At 44.5% G+C, this 23,855-nt stretch overlaps 1 protein-coding gene across 7 annotated transcripts in view; it reads left to right on the top strand.

Annotated features, from left to right (window-relative positions):
- PRDM11 (PR/SET domain 11) overlaps window positions 1-23,855 on the top strand; it is an 804,858-nt gene that overhangs the window by 371,714 nt on the left and 409,289 nt on the right. The gene's annotated exons all lie outside the window — the stretch shown is intronic.

The following is a 23,855-nucleotide window of genomic DNA, read 5'->3' as shown; positions in this document are numbered from 1 at the left end:
CAGCCAGTCCAGGATTCACCAATGCTTGCCGCGATAAATCCCAAATCTTAGAATTTAATTCTAATCTATCCTTCTCATATATTTTTTTCTGCCCGCATGACAACCCGATAAGAAACTCTATTATGGGGCATTTAAACGCTTCCCACACTGTTTGAACTCCTATTTCTCCATTGCAATTCTCCTTCATAAAGCAATCTATCTCTGCCGTGATTTTTTTCCACCAAGCCCTCATCATGTAAAAGTGAAGTATTCATTCTCCAACTCTAGGTTCTGTGCACCACAAAGTCCAACTTCAAGTCCATCATGACATGTGCATGATCCGACAAGAGAATGCTACCAATCCTACTCGTTCTGTAATTTTCAGCCAACTTCCCCGCCGTCAATAGCATGTCAATCCTAGAATAAACCTCATTCGCCCCAGAATAGAAACTATACTCTCGGGCAGTCAGATGCTCCAACCTCCAATTGTCTTTCAGATTGTTTTCCGTTAGTAAGTCAATCAGAGACAGTTGTTATCCCTCCTTCCTTGTCGCCTGCAATTACTTTTGTCTAATCCCTGATCCAACACCACATTAAAATCTCCTCCTAGGACAATGTCATTAGAACCCAAGTCAAGTATTGTTTACGCCACTTTTCTAAAGAAAGTTCCATCATCAACCGATGGTGCATAAATGTTGCATAAAATTACTCTAGTTCCTTGAATATTAACCAATAGCGCAACCATCCGAACATCCTGATCTGATTTCACTTTTAGAACTTGCAATGGAGCATTCTGTCGCACTAAGATTGCCACACCTCTTGATTTCGAGTTATAAGAGGAACCGTACACCATGTACAAGATGTGTCTCCTGTAGAAAGCATACATCACTCCTCAAGTCATCCAAATAGCTCAAGATCTCCTTTCTCTTAATCATATTGTTCAACCCATTCACATTCCATGTGACAACACTCAAATCATTCATCTTTATATTTGCCCAATGTAAATCTTGCACATAAATTCACATCCAAAACTCAGCACTAGACTCAATATAAAATATGTACAGACAAACCCCAAATTCCCTCTGAAATAGAAGCAGAACAGCAGCAACGGCCGTAGAATCTGAGACAAACTATACATAGCAAGAGGTCATATGTCCTAGGTGACTCCTTAATAATTTGAACTAAAAAAATAAAGAAAGAAATTATATTTTAAAACGTAACCGCCCCCCAGCCCCCACTAGTACTATAGTCATTCTATCCCCTCACACAAGGCATAGATACAGTCGTATCAGTGTCCAATATATCTCAACTGAGTACCTTCGATCAAGCCAACCCAACAGCAACCTAAATCCCCTCCATAGCATACCTAGTACACACCTTTATAATATAAAGTGCCCCCTCCAGAAGTACTTGGGGAGAGCCATCTACCCGTGAATCACTAGATCTATCTGAATTAATTATCCACACAATCTCAGCAAAAAGTATCAGCTAGTGATTCACACATACCCCATTCAACTAGTGCACACCAGCATAACTGTACTCCTAATCTGATGATTTGATAAAACTGATCCTTGCTTGTTCTTAACGTCAATTGGATAGGCCACTCCCAACATCCAACCCCCATCAACTATCCCCCATATGTCACACATTATCAGGAAAGAACATCATTCCTTTGGGGCCCTAACTCATCCATTTATGGAAGTTACAGCTCATAAAAACAAAAGCAGCCTTGGAGATGGCTAAAAAGATTCAGAAATCATCCTCCTGCCCCCATCATCCTCCCTTGGCCATTGATACACATAGCAGCTAATGAGCAAAATTCTGCCCAATATAACTGTCTACACCACACCAGTAAAAATGTTAAATATGTGGGGTCAACCATCATTAACAGCAGCAAACATTGCAGTGAAACTCTGCAAACATTTTATCAGGACAAGTCTCTTTTTAACATAATGCAATATGCTGCACATATCCGCATCCAAGCTAGCAGAAAGATGATTTATGAACTTATCAGCAGTCAAGCGTGGTCCATAGTCCAAAATAGTGTGTATTTTCAACATGCTCCACAAGTTACAAGTTAAAGACAACCAGACCTTAACTTGTCTAGTTCCATAAACTGCAGCTTGTAGAGCAAAGCACCCTTGGAAATGGTTAAAGGAATCTGAAATCCGCCCCCGACCTCCACCTTCCCCCCTTGACCATTGATAAATAAAGCAACCAGTTGTTGAGCCTCTAGCTAAAGTGACGGTCCGCATCCCAACATTTAAAAATATGGGCCCACCCAGTATTACCAATAGAGAGCAACTCCGTAGAACTTGGCAAGCATTTCAGCAAGACAGGAAGTCACTTAACGTATCGCATTATGTTTAATGCATTCGCGTTCAGGCAAGCATTAACAACTTTGGATAATTTGAGCGTGGTCCAAAGCCCAAAATAATGTGCATTTCCACTAAGTTGCATCCGTTGCAAGATAAAGATGACCATGTCCAGTAAATATTTGTTATTATTTAATCCAACGAAAAGACTGCTTACAAAATATTTCCCCTGCCCCCCCCCCCAAGATGCCCAATATGCATAAACAATGTCCCAACAAAGAGATCATGACATAAATCGAAGGGAAAAAAAAACGGATGTCACAAAAGCCCCACCGGAGAACATCAAATGCTTCATGACAGTGTGTAAATAAAATCTAGGAAGCGGGAGAGGTTACAAGAGACTGTTCTGCACCCATACCTCAGCCTTCCAAAATCCATTGGGCCGTCATGAGGGCTCGGGAAGGGGAAGATACTGCCCTCTCCCTAGCACTGCCTTCTCTGAAGCCAAACTTGTAATAGACGATTCAGAGGTGCAGTACAAAGACTCAGGCTGTGTACCATTGGATACAATTACAAGGTTCCGCTGAGATCATCACAAACATCCTCACGCTGTAGGGTCCTTTTTATTAACCATCACCGTAGACTGCTTCGGAGGACAAGTTCAAAGAAATACAACAGCTCCGGTAAGTGTTCCAAGCCGAAATTATACGTTTAACCGAATTCGTGGGACGGCGCCATTTTGTGTTCTCAGAAAATGGTATCACTGCACACCATAAATAAAAATAAAAGTAAAACAAAAGTACCAGTGGTGGGAGAGCACATATTACAAAACTACCAGCTGAAGGCTCAAAATTGGATGGTGTTTTCACGGAATCTAGCCAGACCTTGTAGGATCTGAAGTAACTTTCACACCCTCGGGCAGATATAAAGATAAAAGGTTGGCCCTATTCAGGATCGCCTTAACCCCCAACAGCCGAGCCTTGTCCTTAGTATTTTTGAAAGACCTCCTAATGTAGGGGTTTCCTTCAGGTAATCCAGATATATTGAGATAGGGTCACCCTTAAAATAGGCATTTACCTTGTTCCTTGCAGCCTTTAAAATATCTTCCTTCATCCTAGTGCTCATAAGAGTAATCAGGATCTGCCTGGCTTTCGGACACCCTTTCTTCCAGCTCTGTACACCTGATCAATCTCAGCAATGGTGATACTGTCAAGACTGAAGCTCTCTTTCAAAATGTCAATCACCAAGGTTGATAGATCCTCATTGGTTTACTCACCAACCCCAACAAGTCTAACATTCTTGCCTATCGGCTTCAAATTCAGCTCCAGAGCCTGTCCTTTTTCCTTTCGCAGCTCTTCTTTCAAATTATCATATGCTCTAAAACTGCCAGCAATTTCAGTGCCCATAGCAGTAGAGCCACTCTCCAAGGCTGAAACTCTAGTATCCATTTGAGAGACCTTCAAATTGAGCTACGCCATAGTTGACTTCACCTCCAGAACATCCTGGGCAACTTTCAACAGGAGAGTGTATATATCATGAGGGCTTCGGACCTCATCCATCTCCAGGGTTTGTTTGGGTTTATTAGGGGTCGGGTTTTCAGCAGTCTCAATCTTCTTCTTTGAGTTCATAATCTCTTTATAATAGTAGATGCAGGAGAGGGCCAGGAACTACAGGAATAAGTTGTTGCCTGCATTCTGGAATCCCTTAACTTGGTCTACTTGTATTTAAATAAACCCTTTATTTTAACAATACATAGTGTTTCAGTGTTTCTTTGGACCATATGTGTACTACAATTTCTTTGTACTGATTCTACAGCCCTCTCTCCAACCTAAGATTAGCCCGGCTGCTCTGTCTACGCTACCATTGTACTTAGGTGGTACAGTCTTATAATAAGTGTGGAGTCTTGTAAAGTCTCAGTTGAATGGTTTTACTAAACCCTTAGTTGGACTTCAGAAAAACTGTCCTAACATCGCACCTGCAGGCATAGCATGGGGCTGGTCGCAGCAGTGTTGTCAGTCTAGAAAAATGGATACCTCTCATGATTGACGGCAAACGTATTTTGGTGGCCGAAGGCCAAACGTCTCATGTACGAAACGATAGAAATACAGGTTTCCGAGTTTTACCAATGAACGGCCATTTTGATGTAACAAGGATCGCCATTTTGTTTTCTAACAATTGCTCATTGCTTTCTGTTCAAATTGCTTCGCAGCATATTTTCTGCTTACACTGCTCGACTGTTAACATTGTTGTCTGAACGTGAAAGGACAAGGCCGCTGGGCCGCGAGGCTAATAAGAGTTCGTTGAAACACAACGTAGGCAGCTCTGGGGAGGAATGCCCGGCTCCCTCCCGAATGTAGCCTTGAAGCAGAGCCACAGGGCATTTAATCATTTCACAGCTGCCAGCCAGTCTCGTTAAATGGTAGAATATGTTAGAATAAAGCAGCTAAAGGCTTGAATTATGCTCTTCTTACGGCCCTCCTTTTCCGAGCCCTGTAGAGCGTGTCGGCTCCCAGGACACGAATAGCACCTCATAGATAGCAAGGTCTGAAATGTGACTCTTCCCCCGTATGTAGTTTGCTTACAAGAACAGAAGCACTGTGTTCTGTTCAACGAAGAAAAGATGTCTCCGCACTTGTAAGGTTGCATATTGTTACTAGAATAGATATTTGAAGGTGTCATATTCGTCGAAAGTGTCCATCATCAAACCGAGTACAAAGAAACCCAATAAAGGGGGGTGTTAAACATGTCACAGCTGATTGTATGATGTGCATTTTGTGTATATGTAACTGATGTACGTAATTCGCTCTCTTGCGTCCCTCGAGGTCTAGAGATACATGTCGCGGGGCGTGAGACCGAGTTGGCCAACTGAGACTATTTGCTTTGCAATAAACCCTAGCTTTGGGAATACAACCTCGTGTCTGGCGTATCTATCGTGTGTGGTGACTTGCCTTGTTTCCATCACGCGAGGGACCTCTATGGGCCCCTTTCAGTGTTACTGTTGGGCAAATGTTTCATAAGTTTGGATTCTGGCCACTTGTCAAATTTGAGAAATCTACTGACAATATTGGGAAACCAGTCTTACCAGGACATATCTCTTCACTTTCACCGGCTGCGTTTCAAAGATGGTGTCAATGAGAACATGAGCAATGAGGTACAGGATTTCTTATTAAACCACCCATAGATGAAGCAGGCACAGTTTTTTCTGGCTGAAATTAGACTACAGCGGAGGCTCGGTACTTCCTTAAGCTGCCACAGCATCAAATTAGGGCGATATTCAGGGTCATGTGCATTGGAGAGCAAGTGAAAAGGTTAGCAGTGCTACAAGCTACCAAGTCACAACAAGATTGGGAGAATGTGCTTGAATTGTCTTCCAATTGTTCCAGCAAGCTGTTTAGAAATTGCCCAAGAAGAACACTTGCACTCAAACAGTTAGTGCTGTTTACGAAACAGCCAACTATGGATACGTAAACTTCCAAACAACAGAAACATGAAATGTGTAAGGCAAGACCTCCAGAAAACCAGACAATAAAAACAATCTTGCAAGGAAAGCAAGATTTATTTCAATAAAAAAAAGGGAAAAAGATGATAGGAGGTCCTGTAGAACCACTTAACTGCCACAGAGCTCTGTTAGTTCAAAGCAAACATGGGTTTATAAGGAAAGACATTATCATCAATGATGCACACAATATACAGTGTTCATCCCGCACCCTCAATGGCTACCAGTTTCCTACAGTCCTTGGACCGACTGGCCACCTCCTAATCTACCCCTTCACGTGGTCCCCCTGCTCCATCACCTTGGGTCCCAGCTACGGGATTGGCGAGTTACCTGTAATGTGAGCCGCCCCACTGGCCTAATCGTGTGGTGTACACCTGGTCATTAACATGCGCTCAGTGGATAGCTCTGAGGTGAAATTGTCCTCTTAGAATAATGCTGTGCTTCTCTTGATGTCGGACATACAGGCACCCCGACCATGCCCCACGGCTCAGTTACTAACTTTGTTGGCATCAACTCTTGCTCTCCGTATCCCAAATCATGGAGTGTTCTGCTGCTCGTCCGCCCCCCCCATAATCATTTGCCCCTCCTTATTATGCCTTCTTGCTGACTCTTAAACCACAATAATCGGCCCATTTCTGATGGCTTTAGGGACTCCCTTTTCCAGCTGTCTGACAGTTCAAATAGGACGTGCTAGTGCCCTAAATCTTTACCGAGCATGTTGGCAGCTCGAGACCTCATTGTTGGCTGCCATGGGTTTGTCCTTCAGGACAGGCGCGCATCCCTAACCTTGCTCTGCTGTTCACATTCCATTAAGTTTTCGCAGACCTACAGCTAGATACAATTAAACCATCATCGGGTTGGTGTGACTACGGTTGTTCTCGACTTCACTGTTGGGGCTTGGGAAGGGATGAATTCAAACTCTAATTAATTCAAACTCTTAATTAGGCCATGCTGATCTATTCCCAACAAACTGTACAAGACGTTAGACCTCTCTTTCAATATGGCAATGCTTTAATGTTTCTCGCACCTGCACCCTATGTCTACATTCCCATCATAATACATTCTATTTTGCGAATGCAACACAATGTCATGCATGCCCTATACCTGGGCCTACCTATGCTTTGGAGATTGCTTGCGAAAACAAATGCATTTATCATCCTTGTTTCCACTCATGCTCCCCCCTGCAAACACACATGTCCACTTTCTTGTGCACTAATACTTTTTCAGAGTCTGCATCGTTTTGGGGGACCCGGGAGAAGGATGTGCCTCCCAACAGTCCCCCTTTAGTTTATCCTCCATTAACTAACCGTGCAGCTTCCCTTCTCAGATAATCATCTTTGGCCACCCATAACTTACATAAATAATCTTGGTCCTACTTTTCTAGGGTTAATGTAAGATACAGAGAATTGCTTTCTCTCGCTAAGTCGACCCAGTGTTCTACATAGTTTTTCGGGTATGGTAGAGGTTTAGTTAATGTTCCTGGGGAATCCAGAGAGCGGTCAACTCTTACCATACATGGCTTATTTTGGTCTACTGTTTGTGTTTATGCGTCTTTTGTTATGGGAGGAGCTCCACCTGCCCTTATTGAAAGCCATCATCGTGGCACTGCTTGGGAGAGTCTTGGTACAACACTGGAGCACCATCTGGCTCAAGCAGAATATCAATAGCAGGAACACCACAATAGGGACCAGTATCGTCACTGCTATTCCTTGCCGGGTTGGGAGTCAAAGAAAACATTGCATTGAACCAATCTTCAGTTTCATCCCCTGCTTCTGTCTCCATACTTGTTTTCAGTTTGTATAGGGCCCTTATTATGTGGAAAAAGGACCCATTGTCTGTATCATTTGGGGTGATGTATGTGCAGCATGACAATCCTATCTTTTTGCAGACGGCCCCCATCCATGGCCGTCAACAAGTCTAAGAGATATCTATTCTCGCAGTGTCATTAGTCGTATGGCTTGCAGCTCCCTCTTTATAGAGTTCAGACCTTGCTCTGTGTCGTTCGCCAATTGGATTGGATCATTTCCAACCACACAATTTGCAGCCACTTGGTGTTGGCTTCAGCCTGGATACCTAGCAGTAACTTAGGCAAACTTAGCCAGACATGTACAATTGTTTCTTGTTTGGAATTGCTTTCAACCGTTTGGAGGAGTCTTCAGAGAGATAGTTTGACCACTTCTCGCACTTTCTTCTGATCGAGCGTTTCTTGCTTGCATGGTTGGAAGTTGTTCTATTATTGGTTTGTGTGCCAAAGGTTAGGTGTGCGTCTGCAACCCTTAAAACAGCCGAATGCAATGTAGCTAATGAACACGTTCCTCTCCATGACATTGGGAGATGCATGTAGGCTTGTTGACTGAACACCCAGCAAATGTCCATAAGAGCTGCTGTTCTTTTATTGAGGTGAGGAATGAACAGTGTTTTGTTGCACTTGCTTTCAGTTCCTACAGGAATGATGCAGTTTCCTCTGAAAACAGAATTGGTATTCTGCTGCAGCTTGTATTTCTTTTGCTTCAGTCCATGTTGGCTTTGATATGTATGTACCCCAGATGGCAAGACAGTTTGGGCCTCATCAGGACTGGGCGGTATCCCGGAGGTAAATCCACCCAGTGCAAATAGCGTTACCGCAATGTGGTCCGGCGCTATTAGTGCTGGATACCAATTTCTGGCAATACTATGACTCCCCATTTTTTCAAGAGTTCATAAGACTCTATGGGGCATAATTGATGCAATTACTACAGCGCAGAAAGTCATCAGATTTGCTTCCAGTTCAGAGCTGGAGGTAAAGCTGTTGACTTTCCAACAATCTCATATTTGAGCGGAGTTGTAAAGCAGTGATAACGTTATCACCGCTTTCTTACCGCTCCACCCAACTTGTGATAACCCCCTTTGTGTTCATCTTCCATATCGCTTCTTCATCGAACTCCGTCAACCCCCCCTGCTGCACAGCTTACTACTGTTGCTTCACATTTATTTTCCACAAACAATACTCCTTCTGTCTTTTATAATGGGCACGAGTTACACCTCAGGCTCTTTGGTTTTGTTGCAAACTCTTCATTATCTCTTTCCATTAATTCAGCTTGTACTCCGTGTCCTTGTAACATGCTTCGTACCTGACACTGCCAGATCAACCAAACAATGGGCTACCAGAGGTGGAATCCTTTGGAGTACTAACATATTGGGCGCTCCTGACACATGCTGGATGAGAAAGCAAACGTAACCGCTCCCATTCAACCTCTCGATCCCCACTGAGTGCATGTGAGTGTACCATATGTTGCTGAGCTCAGGGTGGTGCACAATAGTCATTGTATCAAACACCACCCCTTTGTATTGGTCATATTACCTCTTCTTCAATTGCCTGCTTAATGCGCTGTTTTCGGACCCACGTTTTGATCAGTGCTATTATGTCTCTTCATGTTATCTAAATAATCTGGAAAAACGTCATTCTGTTGAAAAATATAATTTTGTCTACCATTACCTACACACCATGTACACCCCCCATTTATATGCCCCAACCATATTACTTCTCCTACACAATACACCCTAACTCCTATAACAAACCCCACACTTCTATACAATATTGACATAATTATACTATGCTTACGATGGGATACCTTCAGGGGACGAGAAGAATAAACCAACCATGCAGAAATGCTTTTTTCCATTCTTTGCATCACTAGAACAAGCATTGTATACCATTGCACTTGTATGGCCCTTATTAGAAAAACACATCGTCTGCACTAGATAGTGATGGAAGAAGTGCTGGAGATGGTTACTTAAACTGTATTTTTTTTTCAATTAATCAATTTGGCGGTTAGCTGGTAATCGAGGTGTTGTATGATGCACTCATTGAACATCACTACTTGCTTATTAAAGGTTTATTTCAGGCACACTTCAGGAGTTTAGTCACTGATTTAGTCTGTTCTTAAACACCTCAAATTCACAATGCAGACATAAACGTCCAAAAAGCATTTAGAGTAGAATAAGCATCAATTTCGAACTATCTATTTTGCTTTTCGCAAGTAGCAGATATAGCCTGTTTTTTTCTGCCGTTGTCTCTGTTGCGATCATCACAAGACATTCTTTTTGTGTCCTCGGTCACTTGACGACATCCTTGTGCCTAAAAGCGTGTGTACAGTGTAGACATCTTTGACCATAGCACATAAAGTGGCCCTTTATTTCATTTTGCCAGAATTGATGCTTTGTTGTAACGTGTCTATCTTTCCTATCTCCATGGCATGCTGTTCAGGATATTTGTTTGCATGTATGAGGTAACAAGTGCCCAGAGTGCGGGATGCCATATGAGTGCACTGCTTTCCCTGCACTACTCTAAATTCTTTAATATGAACCCTCACAATGGTATGTATTTTGCCAACCTCTGAAGCCTGAAAAGTAGATTCATGTAGGCTTGACATGTGGCTAACTTTGCCCCAGACCTGCAAATGAAATGGCCTGCTGTTAAATCTCAGTTACCCGTTTAATGGTATCCACTACAGGGTGTAATTTGCTTTCTGACTTTGAGAACATTCAGACATGTGATTGCTCATTTTACTATAGCCGGTAAAATAGCTATAGTCCGTAAAATAGCTCAGTGGGTTGGCGCTCGCTGCTGCTATGTGTGTGTGTGTGATCTGCAGGTTCAAATCCCGGCAAGGCCAACTCAGCCTTTCATCTGTCTGAGGTTGATAATTGAGTACCAACACAGGTTTGGTGATACTGTATGTATATTTGTTCTATATAAAGTGTTTAAGCATAATGTGTGTATAGGCCCATATTACCAAATTACTGTGAATGCAAGCAGGCCTACAAGGCCAAGTGATAATGATGTGTTACTATACAGGTCTATAGTAATAGCCTTGCACATTCGAAAGTCTTCGACATCTGTGAAAGGTCAGAGCCCGACTGAGGGAGACCGGAAGTGTGATAAGTTAGGGGAAGAGAATCAATACATCTTGGGGAAGAGAACCCCTGTAAGTGCTGTGATGTCTAGGTCCTAGCCCTGCTGAGGGAGATCTATGTTGAATCAGGTACTTTTTGGTTGAAAGGTCGAGCCCGACCGAAAGAGACCTGTGAACTTTTTCTGGCTTAAGAGGTCCGAGCCCGACCGAGGGAGACCTGCGTAAACATTTGTTTAACTGTGAAAGAACTTTTGAAAGCCGGAATAAGTGACTTTAACGTGGAAGGCCAAAAGGGCCTCAATCCACGTTTTGAACTGCCTTTGTTTTGAGAACCTGAGCCAGGGTGTGCCACCCTGTTTACCGGGGCCGCCTTACTCTGTGCTTTCCAATATGGGAAGGAGAGCTGACTCAGCCACATTGATTCTTTGTTATAACACTGACTTTCCTTTGTATACATATTCCCCTTTTGCACACTTTAGGGCACAAGATGGGGCAGGCATTAGGTTGTGTTGGTATAGGCCATTTCGATTTGAGACTGACTAGGAGTGTATTTTCTTTATTATTTGATTGTAGAGACTACTCCCATCTTAGCTGTAGGGCTGAGTAGGAGTTTCTCCAGACCCCAAAAAGATAATAAAGGTTTTGAAACCTGTAACTCTTGTGTCAGTGTCATTCTTTTGTGATACCATGCCTCCATTACAAAGGGAAGCAACGAAATGGGACAGTAGCTGTCGGAAATTGCTGGGTTAAGTTGGAGCTTTTTCAAGAGAGGAGAAACAATAGCATGTTTTAGAGAAACCAGAATCACACCATTAGTGAAAGAGAAACTAAGAACTGCAGTGAAGAATGCAATACATTTCAGAGGAAGAGATTGAATCACATGCAGAGGAATGGGGTCAGAAGACGATGCCGATTTTAATTTACACACAGCTTTGACAACAATCCCATCAGTGACAGGATCAAACACTTGAGTAACAGGCGTGCACTACTGTGTTACTTACCTTAATGGGTAGTTCCATCTGTAAATGGAACTGATTTTACTGCCTCAGAGAACCCTTGTATGTCCATTATCTCACCTGATAACTGGAAGTCCCCTTCCCTAATCCATGACTTTGTAGCTCTGATGGCTAGCATAAAAACAAATCGTTTTTTCCCTATCTCCATACCCCCCAATGGTTTCTCTTTTGGGTTGGCAGTGACTGACAGGACTGGGCACGCTGAATGTATCTGTGGGCTGTCCTAATCCGGTTAAGTATTTGTCCCAGGGAAGGCAAAAGGGTATGCCGCTAGTACGTTGGCCCCCTGATAATTGGTGTTTTATATTCGTACTTGGGGGACCTGCTGTGTTGCCAGATGCACAGCATGTTATTATTTATTTATTTTATTTATCCATTTGTAAAGCGCAAAAGCATGCAGGCTCGGGTGCTACATAAACATACAGACGAATCAGATTATTGGGGCATTACAAAGAAGGATGCATTCTACCTGCTTTATTCAAAGTGTAGAGATTTTAGCTGTCTCCTGAAAGTCTGATGTGTTTCCTCTGAGTGCAGATCTAAAGGAAGGTAATTCCAGGCTTCAGCCACCAGCGCAGGAAACGATCTTCCATTCCTTCGCGTTCTTTTAACCTGAGGGATTGCAAATTGTTGGGCCGTACTGGATCGCAAAGATCTTTGTGGCTTATATTTAAACACTTTTTCTTTAAGATAACTTGGAGCTTCTCCAAAAACACATTTATGAGCCAAGGTTAGGATCTTAATGCGGACCCTCGCAGCCACTGCCAACTAATGGAGTTCTCTTCTGGACATAGTTGTATGTTCTTTCGTGTATATATTAAACACAATCCTAACCACGTTATTTTACACATTCTTTACTGGCACCACTAAGCAAGGCGTTAAAATAGTTCATCTTCGCTTATTGATTGCCCGAACTAAAGTTTAGAAATGTTTCATATTTTCTGAGGGTTCATCTGTTGCAATACTTTTAAATGATATTTTCACCATAGCATCCATATGGGCCTCTGCAAGGGAGCCTTCCATATACATCCCTAAGGTCTGAACTTTGTCTGAGACCGGGATGTGACAGCCTTCTACTTCATATCTCTTGTATTCTAAGCCTAGTTCATCCCTCGCCTGTCTGGATCCCTAAATTATCAGCTCAGTTTTTGAGCAATTTAGGCCTAACTGGTTTTCAGTCATCCATCTGTTCCATTTGGACGCATAGAGGTTTTATGTACACATTAAATAGCGCAGGAGACAGGCAAGCGCCTTGTGGAACGCCATTGTAGCTCCGATGAGTCGGAAGAAGCACCCCCCCAGTTACTTAAAAATGATTTAATCCATTCAATAGTATTCATGGAACAAATACTTGCATCAACCAAGGCATGTAGAAGGTATTTGTGATCCAACAACTCAAAGGCCGCTTATAAATCCAGTAAAATCAACGGCCCAGTTTTACTGTTCTCCAAAATGCCCAGCATCTGTGTTTGTAAGTCAAGGCAGGTACTCTTGGTGCATACATTGGAATAGTTAGATGGTGGTGGGGGCATTTGCGGGTACTGGGGCTGGGCAACAGGTAGGGGTAGATCTGAAGGTGGCATTCCATATAGTGTAATTGGTGGTGCTATGGCAGGTGTCTGGGGATATGGAGGTGGTCTGCCTCGCACATACCGGGCCCAGCATGGGTCATATGCAGCCACTTGTCTGCTCCTACACTTCGATGAAAAGTGGGCCAAATGTCCAACACTGCCCCATACCCGCCTCTTTGACCCATCCCCCTGAAGCCTCCTCTATCCTTATTCCTGCCACTCACCTCCTCCTTCCTCTGGGGTGCCCACCCTGGGGGCCTCCTACTTAATATTGCCCTGGGTACCCAGTGTTCCAATCAAGCCCCCTTCCCCAAGTAGGGGCTGCACGTGTGTCTCCTGCTATCAGCCGCTGCTCTTCCTGTCCTCCTTGTGGTGCAGTCACTACTGCTCACTCCACCAACAACTTTGCTAACTTCTTCTGTATTAGTTTTGCTTCTGCTCTGTGCATTTTCTTCCATTTCTTTTGCCTTTCCTCTCACCCATTTGCAATGAGGTATTACCGATTGTATCTTCGCCCACCCTTTAGCATCAATCCCTACCACCTTGTTTAGCGCCTTCTGCACTTCCTTAGTGAGGCATTTTTTCACTGTATGATAGAAGAATGCTATAGACCTGTCCCACCATTCACCCGTTTCTGCCCTCCACATCTCTTGTGTTTGCAATATATACTGTGCCGGGTCCTCATCATCTTTCATAGTTCGTGACATTATTGTCTGCATATCTGGTGTATCCGGGAACGTGTGCTGCAGTGCCACCCATACCCGGGCTCCACAGACATTAAAGTGGGTCCCATCATGGCTGTCATCTCCTATCTGTACCTCTGAATATCCTGCTGTAGCCCAAATGGCAACTACCTGGTCACCTAACACTACAGCAAACAAGCTCTTCTTGTCATCCACAGCTAGGGTGATGCCAGCTATCTGTTTCTAAAACGCATATATCCATTTTGCCGCACCTGCGGTGCCGGATGGTAACATCTTTATCAAATTATTCCCATCAATGTGCTGCCAAGGTACCTACTGTGCTCTCCTCGGGCCTTTATTCAATAACGGAAACTGTGACCCTACCTGCCTTCCTACTGTCTTCTTCCCTCCATGTTTTCCTTTTACTACTGTCATGCGTCCATGGCAGAACCTCAACCTGCCTGCCCACAAAATGTCATTGTCCCCAATCTTCGTCTGTGCCCCATTCCTCTGCTTCCGTCTATGCAGCCATATCGGCATCAGACCGAATGGATCCATACTCCAAACTCCCTGCCTGTGGCCTTCCCTTCTCCTCTGTTTCTACATGCACATCCCAGATGGCAATACTGTTAATCCTGAAAAAAATGTCCCTTGCTCACCATTCATCTGTACCAACAGGGGCTCTCTGCCTGTCTTCCCTATCCAATTTTAACCTCGCCAGCTCCTCTTCTGTCATCCTTATTGCATCCTCTAAGTCCCTGTGTTGTCTCTGCTCTGGTACCCTGCACGCTTGACCTTTAGCGGCTGCAGATGCTGAAGGTTTTGGTATGTTCTCGTACTGGATAGGTGAGGGAGGAGGAGGAGGAGGAGGAGGAGGAGGAGCAGTGGCCGGCAGCAAAACATATGATGTATTTATATACCAGTCCCTGCACGTGGGGGATGACACCCTGCTGGGTGGTGTTGCGATGTGGATACTGTACTGGACTGAATAGGGCTTTCCTGGCTGTATAGGATACTGGGTGGGATTATGGGCGAGGTCAGGGCAGTAGACACTATTTTCATTTGCTCATTTTCCAAGTCTTTCACCATTCGCCATAATCCTAGAATCCCCTTCCTACTTTTCAACTTCTTCCCCTTATATTTAGCTGTTAAAAACATGTACATGTGGCCCAAACCTCTTTATTTCTTGTCTCTTCTTCAGGCCATGGCTTATACATCCCTCCTCTCATCTTGGCCACCCACTCTCAATGGCATTTCAATTTTCTCCAGAGACGTACGCATTGTGAAGGCATCATGAAGCAAGACACAGACAACAGATTCACTTTTCTAAATAAAATACTTGATTGGTATTTATGTCCGGATGGAAAAACACCTAACTTTCCTTAAGCTAAGGTGGGATTTCCCTACCTAAAGAAACTATGGCCAGCCTGTGTCAGTAAGTACAACTCAAAAACCTCTTTGTGTCCAAAACCTATTCTTGCCCTCACAAAGCTATACAATGTGTGGGGGGATGTCAGCACCAAAAGAAAAACGGTGTTCAAATTAAAGTTCTGAGCTTCTTCCAGCTCTAGCTTGGTGTCAGTTTTACCTTGTCCCAAGTTCAAAGTAGTTGCAAATAATTTCAGGGTTCCCTTTCCCAAGATTAACACAAGACCAAAATGTCTCAGGGTTCGCTTCCCCCAAGTTCAGCACAGTTCACAGAAACCTTGAGGTTCCCTTCCCCAAGTAGGCAGCTTCTCCAACATTAATGCTATGAGCCGCTTGAATGCTTCCAGGTTTAACTTTATAATCCTCTAGGCTCTTTTGATAACTTAAACAACTGCTTTATTGAGCTTCAGCAATCACCATGCAGCACAGCCTTTATTTCGTGGCTTCCTTTTTTTTTCCCAGTAAGGCTACTCGTCTAGGCACAGTTGTCAGACCCACACGGTCCACCCATTACAGGTCGTGCAACCGATAACCCTTGGCACTTTGTGATGCTCTTGATTTTCCGTGGCCAAAACAGGTTTTCCTCCCTAGACCTGTGTCAGTAATTCACCTTCATTATAGCTTTCACAATGACAGTCTTTTGGCTTTGCCACAACTTGTATTGAAATCACTCTGTGGTGTAAATCCTTTTCGTACTCTGCTTTCTCAATGTCCATTCAAGTTCATCAACTTGTCTTTTACACTTGCTGTTCTATTTCATTCAAGAATACTCATCATGAACTTTCCCTTTGTTCATTACATGCTTCTGAATAGTATCTTATTTTCTTATCTTTCTCTTCAATTAGGTATTCAATAAATCTTGCTTTATTTACAAAAGGTAATTTGCAGTTTCTTCGGTATTCCTGAACTCTTGTGGCATTTCAAAAAGCACTTTGCCATTTGTTCGGTATTCAGTATGCTTCCCTTAGGGTTCTAAACCCTACTCTTAGGAGTTCCAGCTGAATCACTATTTGCAAATGTATTGTGGCGCTCCAGGGGGGGGGATTGGACAAGTGTTCCATCTCTCACACTCACTGGTACTCGGCTGCTCATTCGGGCTTCTCAGCAGTCTTCCCTGGCCTCCACTTTCCTCCCGGGTAGGTGTCGGGAGCTACAGTGAGCAGCGCTTGCTACCGGGAAACCTTGATGCAGCGGTCCGCGGCTGATGGGAGTATTTCGTGTTCCCAAACTCCAGCTGGGATTACACGACTCAGCCAATTGCAGGGGCGCTGTCCCTCACACAGCCAGTTCGATTTGCGGTGCCTCTGTCGCCTTGGCAACACATGGCATCCTCTCTGCCGATCCTGCTGCAGCCCGCTCCTCACCTCGCTGCTGCTTCCTTCATACCAGGAAGGTTCTCCTTTCTTCTCTCTTGGTTTCTTGTTTTAAACACCTGTGGCCTTTCAATTGGTTGCAGGTGTAAGTACTTTTCCTGACCACAATTACAATAATTAACAGGACATGTCTGACCTTCTATAGGACTCTTCCTCGTCTCAGTGCCATAGTGGTGAAACTGACCAGAAGTGTGCATTACTCCTAGTTGCTTCTTCCTCGTCCCAGTTGTAAAAGTATGTGGGACAGTGGGTGTGCAGGGAAGGAAAAAGACTTACAATACCCTACGAAGGTCGGGGGAGGGTAGGACTCATTCTTAATAGGGAAAGGGGATACCATGTCTTACCTGCTGACATCCTCGTCCTCATTTCACAAGGTCCCTCCACCCAGGTGATCCTCCCTTGCATCTCCACTCCCAGGGTCAGAATCCAAAAGCGGTGGCCTTTCCCTGGCCACCTGAGTAGAGGATCCAAGGGAAGTAGATGGAAGGAAGCCCTCTGATTCCTCACAACATTTACTCCAATGGAGTCAATGGCTCCATTTTGATCGTAACCTTCACAATGAATCCAGGCCCTCATCCAGCAGTGCCTTTTTTCCCTTTTTCCCACCCCTTTCAAGTTTAGTGTTCTCGACTTCAATGCTTGGCTAGGGGAGGGATGAATAATTCAAACTGTTCATTTGGCCACGCTGATATATGTCATCACTGCGTGCCCTGATTTACTGATTCCGAACATGTCGAATCCTTAAACGGCGGCATGCAGTGAGCGCATGGATCTCACTGCACCACTTAATCCCTACAGGCGACCCTCGCTCCCTACTCACCTTTGACTCCTCCTCAGTACCGATCAGCACCTCTCCCATCTCCCTGCAACGTTAGTCTTCTATCCCAAAAGTGGGTAGGGACTTCCACCGCAGGATCTTATTTTTTTTTTAGTCTCCACTTTATTGTCCTCCGGCACGGCAATCCTTCCCTTGGAAGCGGGGGACAGCCCACAGACCCATTTTACCTTGTTCAGTATTTTGGGATTTGATATTTTTGACCCATTTTTTTCGAAATGTTTGGCCAGTACCGGGTACGCTGCTCCATTACGAACAAACTGCAACATGAAAGGCCTCTTTCAATCTGGCGATGCTTCAGTGTTTCTCGCACCTGGGCCCTATGTCTACATTCCCATCGTCACAGATTCTATTTCCCTACTGCTACACAATGTCATGCATGCCCTATACCTGGGCATGCCTATGGTTCGGAGATTGCTTGAAAAAACAAATGCATTTATCATCCCGTCTCCACTCATGCGCCCCCTGCGAACGTGCACGTTCACTTTTTTTTGCGTGTATGGATTTTTCTGAATCTGACTAATTTTGGGGGCCCCGGGAGCAGGACGTGCATGCCAACAAAGGTCAAGTTCATTTGGAGTATTGCATGTCTTCAAAGAACACCGAAACAAACAGGATTGCTCCCCACATGGACAGAAATTGTTGCAAGACAAGACCGCTCTCTCCTGATCTTTCCTTCCAGGTCTCAATGTGAGATGCTAACCTGAATCAACATGGGCATGCTTTCAGCATATCTGATGCCAATGCGGCAGGTGGAGGGTGAAGAAAAGGGGATTTCGTAAATCCAAGGCCTGGTCATCCATTTCCTGTCATTGGTGAGCAGCGTCTATTGTCTGGCTCTCACTCTTCTCATCCTTTCTCCCCTTGCTGTCTTTCACTTATCCAGGTGCTAGAAGAGGAAGCACAGAAGCTTGTGGAGATCATGGCAGTGCCAGAATTGCTACACCCTGAGAAGCCACATGGTTTCTTCACAAGGTTTTTTCCTGAAGAACCAGACTGGCTTGCACACACTGCTTGACCTCTCATTCTTAAACTTTTTCCTCCCTGGGGAGAATTTCAAAATGCTTAAACTGGCATAGAGCCAGTCTTCCTTGCAACAGTGTGACTGAAATCTGACGAAAGCATAGCTCTACATTTCCACCTGGGCCCCTTAAATTATTAAATAGTAATCTGAAAGTGTCCTCAGCACAACAAATATATAGATCTTGCAAATATCAAAAATGTTGATGGTCTAGAATATTTATATGAAACAACTAGAATGAGAAGTGACACAGCAGAGAGGGTGAAGCTATGTGCGGGGCATTGAAGAGGTGAGATGGACGTGGGAACTGCATAAGACTGGAGGGAGAGGTGGTGTGCTGTTAGGAGATGCTCAGAGTTGGCTCAAGCTGCAACCTGCTGCAAGACCCATGTTGTTGGAGGGTTCTGAGACCTAAAATCACAGGTGGGTATTTGACAGAGAATACAGGAGGCTGCACCGCCCAATGTTTTGGAGATATTGGGGACCCACCCATGAGCCTGGAGATGACCTACCAGTTCTGGAAAGACGTGACTGTTCTCTGCAGAGCGATGTGCTGCGACCATTTAGAAAGGGCACCAACGTTGGAAGTCTGAGGTGGAAACTCGAGCCATAATGAGGAGTATGAGGGCATGCTCAAGTGGAGTAGAGACCCTTGCAGTCCAAGAACATGGGTGGGTACTGGCTACGTAATTTGGGTTTTCGAGCAGAATTCCAGTTTAGGTGGTTTTGCTGTCTCATTTTATGGGACTCATACATAAACTTTTGACTTTTCCCTTTCGGTGGTTCTTGGATCATTGATCTTATTTTTGTGGTTAGGGGGTCTTCTACAACACAGCCTCTAGGGCAGAGATGCTTTAAGAGAACCTACATTTTGACCTGGGGTAATTATATCACTCCAGTGCTGTAATTTAATTATGGCTTCAGCAGTAGTTTAGCTGATTTCCTTGCAATAGTAGCCCAATATACCAGCATGATACGCATTGGGTTAGTAATAGCTTTTTGGAAGTTCTACTCTGGGCCATTTAGTTGTAGGCCACCACTTTTTCTGTGGGAACCGCAAGGCCTAAATGGGCATTCTGCACATATGGACCTACTCTGAATGCAGTTTTAGACTGTGCCCTTGACCTAAGCATGTCAATGCAAAATGTTTGCAAGTGGATCCGAGTGTGTGCCATTGCGGGGGCCTCCAAAACCTTTGAGTGTCTGCCTTTTGTGTGATTGGAGGGCTTGCTTTGGTCAGCCATTGGGTGAATGAATATGTATAGGAGAGACCCAGATTCTTCCTCACGTCTGCTAAGATTTTGTAGGTTCACCTACCTACATTGCTGTAGAATTTTGCAACAAAGCTGTGCTACTGGATGCTGAACATTTAGAGCCAGGTTTGACCATACTGGCTGAGCCCTGTGTCCTTTACGTTTGCTTCAGTTTCTTCTTTTGTCTGCTGGATATTCTCCCTTTATTCTGCCATCTTCCCATTTTGTCCTCCTGTCATAGTGCCTCAAGTTAGTAAGCCTCAATCATCCAAGGTGGTGGACCACCACTACTCTGCATCTGCTCTTAGTCTGAGCCATCTTGGTTCACTGTTGCCCCTGTTGTTGGAACCCTATGGATTTTCTTGGTTGGTTTCCTACTCCTTCTTGGGTGTCTCCATCATTCTTTGTCCCCTGGCTAGTAGGAAGACTGATTGTTCTTTTTTCGGATTGTGTGGGTTATCGTTGGTCAATCATTGGACATTTTGCAGAAAAATAGGACCATAGAACAGCAATTTACATTTAAAAAAATATATATTTGTATTATCATTTTCCAAATTAAACATTTTTATAATCAACATAAACTTCCCTTCCCCCAACTCCATGTTCCCCTCTTTACCCAACAACCCCCTCCGTCCCCCAGACAGAGACAACATAACCTGTTCTCTATTTCCATCAAGCTACAAATTCTTTCATAATATTCAATATCCTTATATTGTGTCGACACCATTGTAATACAAAATCGCCATTAAGAAAGTCCAGGACCATCGCCCATTCTTCTCGACATTTATTCCAGCTCCCCTTGAAGATTATATGTCATCCACTCCAAAGCAATGAACCCCCACAATTTAGTTAACCAATCTCTTACTCTAGGTGTTTTTTTCTGTTTCCAAGCGCTTGCGATAACCATGCTGCTATTACCATTAACATGAATGCTTTTCTATGAATTTTGGTGGGTAAACAATTTTCTGGATCGAACAAACCACACAACCATTTCTTAGGTGACCATATTATTGGCAAGGGAATCACTTTCGTAATCTGATTTGTGACCTCTTCCCAAAATGTCTTCAATTTTGGGCACTCCCACCATATATGCCATCAGTCACCCTTCCCACCGCATTCTCATCAGCATCTCTCTGCAGAAGTCGGGAACGTTTTATGTAATTTTTCAGGGATGAAAGGCCATTGGAACATAACCCTATACCAAGCTTCCCTAATCTGAATAGGTATAGTCAATTTAGGGATATTCGTCCATGGGTATTCACAACCTCTTTTCAGAAGTTCTTTTCCCATGTGCACATGTATCCCCAAACCTGTCCCTTTCCCTCTTCTATCAATATTGAGTAAAGTTTTGACACCATGGGCCTCATTACGACCCTGGCGGTCCCATAATGAAGGGTGTTGGTACGGGACTGCACCCTTCATTACGGGATGCCTGATTACGAGGTTCCCTTGCAGGACCCGGAACAGACGTCTGGTAAAACCAGACGTCCTTTCCGGGTCCCACGAGGGGACCAAGGAGCTAATATTAGCTCCATCCGCTTTCCCATTGAGCCCTATGGGGGCTCAATGGGGAATGGTTCTGTGCATGAGGAATTACTGGGTCCTCCAAGGTCGGAATGACCCGGTTATTCCTCATTCAAAGACCCCGGTATTGGAGCCCGGTATGGAGGCAGCCAATGCGCTAATAGCACCATGGCTACCTCCATACTCGTAATGAATCCCCAGTTGTTTATTCCCATTGTGCGTGGTTATTCATTTTTCAAACGAAGTGAGCTCTCTCCTGTCGCTTCTCGCCCCCAGACCTAGCTAACCAATGTCCCAGTTGGTAATAATCCAACCTGTCTTTTTCCGAGAAGCCCAATAATTGCTTACATTCTTCAACCGACAAAATGTGCCCACCCTGCGTCATGTCACGCATCTTAGTGCATCCAACACCCGCCACTGTTTGAATGCTCCCTGCATCATCCCAGGCTTAAATTGAAGGTTCCCAAATAGTGGGGTAAATGGTGATGGGCATGTGGACAAAGCACCTTTATCTAATAGACGATCCCGTATATCGCAAACTACTGTAAAAATCTGTCTAGTCTGCGTATTCCTGGGCTTATGTTCTCTGTTTAGCCACAGTACCCCTTCCAACGGGGACCTGACCGCTGCTCTATCCATTTTAACCCAGATTGTGTTAGTTTACCCCCCTGCCCCCGCTAATCCCCCCCCCCCCCCCCAAGTACCCGAAGCTGTGCCGCCTCATAATATTTTTCAAAATTCGGCAGGTCCACTCCTCCATTCTCTCTGGGTGCCATTAAAATGTGATATGCTAATCTTGGATGTTTGTTGTGCCACAATAATCTTCTGCTCTCTTTATTCAGCAACTTGAATTAGGACAGAGGAACTTTAACTGGGAGAGCTTAACATTTTTTTATTTTTTTTAAAAAATGTTATTAATTTTATTCAAACCAAACAACAATACAAACAAACCCAACACACAGTGCAGTTTACAACAATTCCATTAAACACCATTTGTATTTCCATTTTGCCACTGCTCCCCAAGTCCCACCCTCCATTATGAGCCTATTTGTACTTCGCATTCAGTATCTGCTACATGTGGCCGGGTCTCACTATCCTCGGATTCCGTTGGGTCCGATATAGATCCGAACAGTTCCGCTATTAATAATTTCCATGCCATCAGGGTACCCACTTCTTCCTCCCCACTCATGTTGCTCGCCTCCTGCCATACTACCGTTTCGGCCTCCGCCCATTTCCGTAACTCCTTCCCCCATACCTCCACCCGTGGCGTGTGGCACTTCTTCCATCCCATGGCGATCCTCCGTTTTGCTTGCACGTATGCCAAGTCTCTCAGTTTCTTAACATGTTTAAGTTTCCATGGTCTGGGGAACCCTCCCAGCAGGCAAGCCCAGGCTGTATCTATGACGAGCGTGACCCCCTTTGTCGCTAATTTTTGTGCCACTTCACCCCAGAAACATTCGATTACTGGGCATGACAAAAACATGTGTGTCATGTCAGCGTTTTCCATGTCGCACTTAGGGCACGCCTGTCGCCCAGCGTTTCGGAACTTGGATATCCTCAGAGGGGTCATATATGCTCTATGCGTTATGTACAGCTGTATTTGTTTAAGTCTGGCGTTTCTTGACACTTTCTTGTGATATCCCAGGGCGCGCTCCCACATCCCATCTCCCATTGGGGCCCCTACCTCCTCCTCCCAATCAAGTCTCAAATGTGGTAATTCCTTCCCCACCTTGGTCATCACCATCTCATACAATCTAGAAATCTCATGCCCCCCTTCCGATATGTCATATATTGCCCCCACAGTAGCATCTGGTTCCTCTGCCAACACTGTTTCAGGCCACGTTTTCTGAATTTTCGGAACCATCCTATGGTATGTAACATATTGGCCAGTATGTTATCCCACCTCCTCCCCAAGTTCTTCAAAATCTCTAATGGTCCCCTCTTGCCAGATGTCCCCTAGCGTTACCAGTCCCACCAATTCCCAGTAGGTTCTAATAATCACCCTCAGCTGCTTGTCCCCTCCTGCTAAAGCGACCAGCGGTACTTGCGGGGAGCACAGGAATGGGTCCTCCATCATCCGACACGCTCGACGCCACATTTTCCACCCCAACATCATCATCCTAGGGCGCTCTTTCATATCTGACTCAGGCAACCATATCATTTCCCTTAAGTAAAATGGCGTACAAACCCGCCCAAACAACCTATGTTCAGGGGTCGCTTCGTCTGAGAGCCAATTGGCCACATATTGTAGTTGGCTTGCTACATAGTAGATCTCAAAATTGGGCAGCTTGATACCCCCCTTTTCGTAGAAGTTCTGCAACTTCCATAGCGCTACTCTATTCCGGGTACCATGCCATAGGAAGTCCCTGCACACACTATTCAGTTTAGCGAAGAACTTCTTGGGTATCATATGTGGGATATTACTAAAATAATGTAAAAGCCTAGGTAGGACCACCATCTTAAGCA

Source organism: Ambystoma mexicanum, chromosome 11 (genome assembly GCF_040938575.1).
Source record: "Ambystoma mexicanum isolate Mex_15411 chromosome 11, UKY_AmexF1_1, whole genome shotgun sequence".
Classification (NCBI taxonomy): Eukaryota; Metazoa; Chordata; class Amphibia; order Caudata; family Ambystomatidae; genus Ambystoma; species Ambystoma mexicanum.
This window is presented reverse-complemented; position numbering and strand designations above follow the sequence as displayed.